Source organism: Pinus tabuliformis, chromosome J, assembly GCF_031772625.1.
Source record: "Pinus tabuliformis cultivar Carrire ecotype Pingquan chromosome J, CPIR1, whole genome shotgun sequence".
NCBI classification, from domain to species: domain Eukaryota; kingdom Viridiplantae; phylum Streptophyta; class Pinopsida; order Pinales; family Pinaceae; genus Pinus; species Pinus tabuliformis.
In genome coordinates, this window is record NC_142295.1 from 1,441,423,566 (window position 1) to 1,441,431,435 (window position 7,870).

A 7,870-nucleotide genomic window follows, 5' to 3' on the forward strand; every position below is an offset into this window, starting at 1 on the left:
TTTAATGTGACATTATTTATTTATATATATATGAGGAAAATCGCATATTTATTGTGTAAGTTTTAGAGTCACTGACCTTCATGTGTTGTGTTGACAATCAATGTAGTTGATAGCTGTGAAACAAGAAATTTACTGTGTATGGATCTTTCTTTATTAATTCAATTTTAATTATAAGATTTTTATGTTAGCCGATAGCCTCAGTTTACAGGCCAATATGATGTTTAAGGATATCCACATGTCATCAAAGTTGAAATTTTGCTTATGTTGGCCAAAATTTTAAAATTTTACACGTAAAGAAATTAAATCTTTCTCAACTCATGTTAGATCTACATTTAAAATAAATTTATATTGATTTATATTAATATTAACATAATTAACTTATTAAAAAATATTAAAAATTTCAATTAATTCATATATTAATTCAAAAAATTAATAAATACATTTAAATACTGAAAAAAAACTCAAAACAATGCACATGGAAAATTCAAACAATGTAATTTATTTTCAATAAAATTTCTTCCAAAATTTAACGTCCACAACAACGTAAATTATTATTAATAATTTTCAAATACCTCCAAACCAAAATTTAACGTCTACATCAAGGTAAACTAAATTATTATTAATAATTTTCAAATAACTCCAAACGTCCGGCTTCGTGGGCATCTCCTCTCTATGTAAACCGCCCCTTCGGTTTCTTTTCTTGGCTTCGTGAACAATTTGAGCTCCAATTGGTTTTTTTAATAATTATTAAATTGAAATGACCTTTTTTCCTCATTTAATATTAATATTGTTTAATAATATCTACTCACATATAAAACTTCACTATCAATTTCATATTTTAAAATAAATTTACATAATAATCATTATTCAACTTTATAACACTTAAAAATAAAATAATAATAATTTATAATAATCTATTTAAAATACTTTATAGAACTTAGTAATTCATAATAATCTGTCTAAAATTTATATAATAATCACTATTCAACATTATAATCCTTAAAAATAAAATAATAATAATTCATGCCAATCAACAATATAATCCTTAAAAATAAAATAAATAATAATAATTCATGCTGATCTATATGTTAGTGGTGGGAAACTACACCACCTGAAATAATCCCCTTGGAAAAATAACCTGTTCTGTTTTCTTGTTGAATTTTGCATCAACTTATTCTATTTTCTTTCCATCTTTTCACCTGTTACTTCACTTTTTTTTGGTAGCCTGTTACCAATCTCCTTTTTAGATCGGGGGCAGAAAGCGAACTCTGTATCTCAAGGTATCAACGTAAGGTTTTGAAGTTGCCTCAACCTGCATACCTAATCACAGGTATTCCTTCAGATGGATTCATTTTTAATTATTCCGGCAATTTTACACTATTGGCACACTCATTTTTTTCTATTTTACTACTTCCGGTAAGAAATATAGGCCTGCTGCCTGATCATTAAAAGAAAGCAAAGCCGTCATGACAACAAGCAATGATTTTGGACACGATGAATTACAGAACTCTCCGGCTCAAAAACAGGTCAGCATATTCAGTTTCAGATTAAAAAAAAACTGTAGGTTAAATTTGCTTTGAACATTTATAGAATTATTTCAGAGATTCTATATGAAAATGGCATGTTCTAATCTTGCTCAATTACTTATAGGGAAAACAAGGGGCATACATAGTTTGTTGGCTTCTGGGAATTGGATCCCTTTTCCCCTGGAATAGTATGGTGACAATTGAAGATTACTATGAAGCTATATACCCTGTTAGTATCACAATTTACAAAGTCTGTTTGGTTTCTTTGTGATTACTTGTCTGACACAATAATGGGCAATATAGACCTGCATTTCCTTATGGCAATGTTTGATATTTTTTTTTGGTTGTTCTGCAGGGATGCCATTCTTCAAGAGTGTTGACTCTGGTTTACCAACCATTCGCGCTGACAGCCATGGTTATACTGTCATACTATGAAGCTACTATTAATACAAGGCGCCGGATTCTATTGGGATTTATACTTTTTAACATAACCATATTCCTTGTCCTCTTTGTAAGTATTCAGAAATGAACTCACTTTGGCAGTTACGATGTTTTCCACAAACTCACTTTGTAGAATTGCATTTTCCTGGTTTAACGATGTGTATTTTGTGAATAGTTGGACCTTGCAACTTATGGAAAGGGAGGACTGGGACCTTTCTTTGGCGTATGTATAGCAAGTGCAGCTTTTGGTGTTGCTGATGCTCATGTTCAGGGAGGAATGACTGGAGATTTGTCCTTACATGCATCCTCACTTTATTCAGGCAACCCATAACATCTGTTATTTTTTCATTCTTCAGGTTGAAGATCATACTCTTAAGATATGGGTTTAACTATGGTTCTGTTTATAAATGTGTAGTCTTTCTCAGCGGGAATGGCAACATCAGGAGCTGTTGCATCTGCATTGAGACTTATCTCAAAAGCAGTATTTGAAAGCTCAAAAGATGGCCTTCGGAAAGGAGCTTGTAGGTTTATTATTCCTTATGTTTATGGAAGTTTTATTAAAAATTTGTAGTTTAACTGTTATATGTTTTGAAGTTTTTTTGAGTATATTTATTTTGGTCAAATTTTGTAGGAATTTGTTAAAATCTCAAGATTGATTTGTGAACTTTACATAATCTGAAAGCCTCAGACATTTTTGATAGTGTTAAATTCATTTATGCATTCAAAAACAGATTTTAAACAACAAAAAAACACAATCTGACCAAAAATTGTTTTACAGCCAAAATATTTCAAATGTAAAATAGTTAAACAACACAGCAAAAAAGTAGTAAAAAAAAAAGTTAGTAAGTAAAATTGGGCAGACTAAAAGTAATGTGAAAGTATCTTAACAAAGGTGTAAAAAGGAAAAAGAGAGTAACCAGTAGAATGGAGTAGACCTTGAAGGTATACCCTAACAAAAAGGAAGACACAATATATACTTGAAGTGGAAGGAAATAAAAAGTGAATATAAGAATATTTATGTTATTTTTCATAACACTAATTAAATTTTATATTAAAAAATAATAACTAATCATATGACATAAAATACAATTTTTTTATATCTTTTTTTATCATAGCCAAAAGTCCAAAGCCAAGGTCATACCAAACAAAAATGCACAAGGCTTTTCCAACACCATCTAAAAAGAGTTCCACAAGTATCTTGCATTACAGACCATAATAATAAAAATAAAATACAACAAAATATAGAATATGTTTCAAGATGTATTTAAGAGCAAAAAAAACTTATAGATAAATTAGATATCTTCAAGTTTAGAAATCTTCAACAAATATGCAACAAACTCTTCCATAATAACATATGTAACTCCCTCAAAAGTAAAGCACCTTTTTTACCACCTCAATAGCACCTCTTTCAATGTGTAACAACCTCCCATGTGTGAGGAGTCAATTGATAATAAAATATTCCTAAAATTACTTGTGAAATTGATAATAAAATATTCCTAAAACTATCTATGAAGAATATGCCTCAATAACCATTTGACCAAGTGAAATTGTAAAAAGGAAACTCAAAGAACCCCACTCATGAGAGAAGATAGCACCATCAACTAGTCTTTAGAGTGACCAAGTGACCCTGGAATAGCATCCATGTCATTTTTGAGTGGTGAGACTACTTAAATTCTCCCTTGACATTTGCTTGATGAAACAAGTGCCATGATGTGCATTAGTTGTATAAATTCCTTACATGTCATTGGAGTGGGAAAATGGCACTATGGTTAATGGACCCCTCATTGGTCTTAAATATTCTTTCTTGCAAAGGAACAACTCCAGATTGGTCTTCCTATCGACTTCTATAATGAAGCTTCACAAGATGCTGAAAAAATTCAATATACTTGAATTCACTTATTATTTAGATAACATGTTGACAAATTCTTGGTAGTTTTAGGTTTGTCAAAAGAATTCAATATGCTTGAATTCACTTATTATTTAGATAACACTTTGACAAATTCTTGATAGTTTTAGGTTTGTCAAAAGAATTTGATGAAAGAGAGATTGTTGTATCACAATTGAGTTGCTAATCATGACATACTTTTTTACTATTATTTCGGAGAGAAATTAGGCTTTCTAAAGCTACAAGCTCTTTAGTTTTATTATTTATAACCTTTCCTAAATCCCAAACAAATTTCATGTGTTTTTAAGCATCCCATTTATAAACTAGCCTAAGGCACCTACAACCCCTCAAAGAAAGAATATTACTGTTATCATTAACAAATAGCGAAAGAAATCTAACCTAACCCTTATATAATTTTTATTTTTTTTTAATTAATACAAGTATTTTTTTAAGAAATTTTGATAGATGGCGGTTCATAGACAAGATTCACTTCTTTTCCATCACTTTGTTCTATTTAAAAAAAATAGAGCGTTTCTCTGTTAAAAATTATGTTTCATTTTTTTTTATTATTTTTTTCTTTTGTTATTTATCACATGTTTTATGGTTAAAGCATGGACTCACATTGCACTGCTTCGTAGTGTTATTCTTGGCAATATGTACCGTCTATGTGCTCCTATGTGTTGTTCTCTACGCACTTGTCTTCCCACGCCTACAGATTGTCAAATTTTACCGTTCTAAAGCAGCAGCTGAGGGATCAAAGACTGTTACCGCAGACTTGGCAGCAGGAGGCATCACACTATCACTAAATGTAAATACTATTCTTCTCTTTTAAGTGCAATTTACATTACTTCCAATGAACACCGAATTCATAACAGATAGACATAAGAGTTAGAATACAAAAAATAACATCATCATGCTTATTTACTTTCTTTGTTAACTGTGAAATAACAAAAAAAAAAACAGTTGCCAACCTGGATTTTTATGTGTTGAAGGAGAATAACATGAATTTTTATGTCTTGAAGGAGGAGGACATAGGAGATCCACAACGTCTAAATAATAGGGAGTTGCTGATGCAGAACTTGGACTATCTGTTCAATCTGTTCATTATTTTTGTGGTTACATTATCCATATTCCCAGGTTTCCTATCAGAAGATACTGGAAAACATCAGTTGGGTTCATGGTGGGTCACCTATCTTGGTTTGACATGAATGCTGAATACATGAATGCTCTTAGAATGAACTGTCATTTTTTTTTATAATCAGACTTATCTGTCATATGTTCTTATTCCTATACAATAGTTTATATTTGTAATTATGTTGAAAGAAAAGTTGGCATTTCACTGATATGGGAAACTCAGTTAGAAGAATTTTGTTGTCTAAAAGGTTTCTTGACAGAGAGGAATGGGCTGTCCCACAAAAGTATGCAACATCATACCATGACCAGAGGATATTGGTAACAATCAAACACTAAGATTTGGCAGCAAAATTATATGTGTTTTTATTTCTTTGCTAAAAGTTTGGCAATGGCCATAAAAGCTTTTAGATCGTTTGGATACTCTCTTATAAGATGAGTTTAAAGGTTTTCTAGTTTTTAGATTGTTTGAGATGCTGCCAAATCAAACAATAAGATTTGCCAACAAAATTATATGTCTTTCTATTTCTTTGCTAAAAGTTTGGCAATGGCCATAAAAGCTTTTAGATTGTCTGGGATACCCTTATAGGATGAGTTTAAAGGTTTTCTAGTTTTTAGATTGTTTGAGATGCTGCCAAATCAAACACTAAGATTTCGCAGCAAAATTATCCAGTTTAAAATCACTGTGCAGCTTGATGTGGATACCTCTGTTGGATCTTGTGTTCGTTTGCACTTCCTTTATTTGGGTTCTGCCTATCATTTGGTGCCTGGATCATGCATTACCCAAATAAATTGAACAACCACATGTTAATGACAATAATGATCAGATACAAAAAATTGAACAACCATGATCAGATACAAAAATTTGTAATGGATGGAAGAGTTTTGAAATGCAGGTTTGTGTGTCTGGTTTTAAGATTTTCGTAATGACTCTGTATTATCGCAGGTATTGCGTTGTTTTGATAGCAATGTTTAATGTTGGAGATCTTATTGGGAGATACCTTCCGTTAATCGACACTATAAAGTTGGAAAGCAGACCCCGGTTAACAGTTGCAACGCTTTCTCGATTAGGATTGATTCCTTGTTTCTATTTTACAGCAAAATATGGTACCCAAGGTTGGATGTTGTTCTTATGTATTGTGCTCGGTGCCTCCAATGGATATCTTACAGTTTGTGTATTCACTGTTGCACCGAAGGGATATAAGGTTGGTTTCTGGCTGTTTTTTTCTCTCTGATTTCTTTTGGAAACTTTATTAATATAGGATAATAAAACTAATATATTACTTCAGCTTGTCCACTAATGGAAGTATGGGCATTTTGCAGGGACCTGAACAGAACGCGCTGGGAAATCTATTAGTACTATTTTTGCTATTAGGAGTATTTGGAGGAGCTGCTGGTAGTTGGCTATGGCTAATTGGTAAAGGCTGGTAAATCCTGTTGTCATTCAACTTCAATGTTCTTGAGTTGAAAGTAGTGTTGTATATATCTGCACGTTTATATTTTCTCCGGAAGTGGGAAGATGCAAATCTGTCCACAAATCTCTCAACTTCGTTGTGGGGCAGATTCAATTCGGTCAATAAATCTCTTACCGTTTTGAAACTATTGTTAGTCTCGTTATGGTTATTTTTATATTTGGGGTTTTGTATAAGGGATAACACTATTTTCTGTTAGAGTTGGTTTTTTCAACTTTTTCTGTTAGAGTTCGTTTGTTCAACTTTTTATTTTTGTATGAGTTAAGTATGGTGAGTTATAGTTGAAAGTGGGAAGATACAAATCTGTCGATAAATCTCCAAACTTTGTTGTGGGGGAGATTCAATTCTGTCAATAAATTTTTTAAGGTTAGAGTTGATTTTTTCAATTTTTTTTATTTTTGTATGAGTTAAGTATGGTGAGTTATAAATTTATATAGATTAGCATCTGCTTAGTTATGAGATTAGGTTTTTTCCATTACTATATAATGAAAGTCTTCTATATACTTTTAAATAATAATGAAAGTCTTCTATATACTTTTAAATAATAATGTGAGTAGTAGAATGAGAATTTCATAAATAATAATGTGAGTAGTAGAATGAGAATTTCTGGCCCGCCTAGTTTTTTAATGATTTGAATGGTTTTTGTTTTAGTGTATTTTCCAGATATACAGATCGATATATTGTATCTATTGTAGATCTTAAAATTTGGTTCTAATAATGAAGCAGTTTTTTTAAATTCAGATTTTATTTTTTTGGGATTTCTTGAAGTATTCATACCGTTGTATTGTATCATTGTGCAAATGCATGTGCATTATGCTTCCCTCTTACCGTTGTATTTGGCCAGCAGCAGTGAAGACGTTGATATGCCCATGGACGAAAATGGCAGGATGGACCTGAGAAATGTTAAAATCCATTGAAAAAGTTTTCCATTGGAGAATGACCATATATGTATTTGGTTGACATTGCCATTTATGCTGAGTGGTTATGATTCGCTATGGTATTATTGTTTGTTTTCTCGAAAATAGTAACAAGAATATTAAAAAAGCAAATTTTAATTTAATTTGTTTTTGAATTAAATTGTAATTTATTCTCATAGTAATTGTAAGATTTTTAATCAATTTCTTTCATTGTGGATGAGGTCTTATTCTAAGTATTCTTCTTCTACATGGATATATTGAGCTATATCTACCGTACTCTATATTCTAGAAGATATTTCTAATCATGCATTTTGTTTTTTATAAATGCTTCTTCCACATGAGTATTTTTAACTCTATGTACATCATGCTTCTAGCTTTGGAAGATGTTTCTTGAATGACATGAGCTTTTTCCCGTTTCCTTTTGTTGTTGGTGTCCTTCTTTAATTTAGGATAATTCCTTTTGTTGTTGTTGTCCTTCTCTAATTTAGGATAATTACT

General features: G+C 31.1%; 1 pseudogene; it reads left to right on the plus strand.

Annotated features, from left to right (window-relative positions):
- The first annotated feature begins 1,466 nt into the window (after window positions 1-1,466).
- On the plus strand, window positions 1,467-6,630 carry LOC149232779 (equilibrative nucleotide transporter 3-like; annotated as a pseudogene).
- Window positions 6,631-7,870: the final 1,240 nt, after the last annotated feature.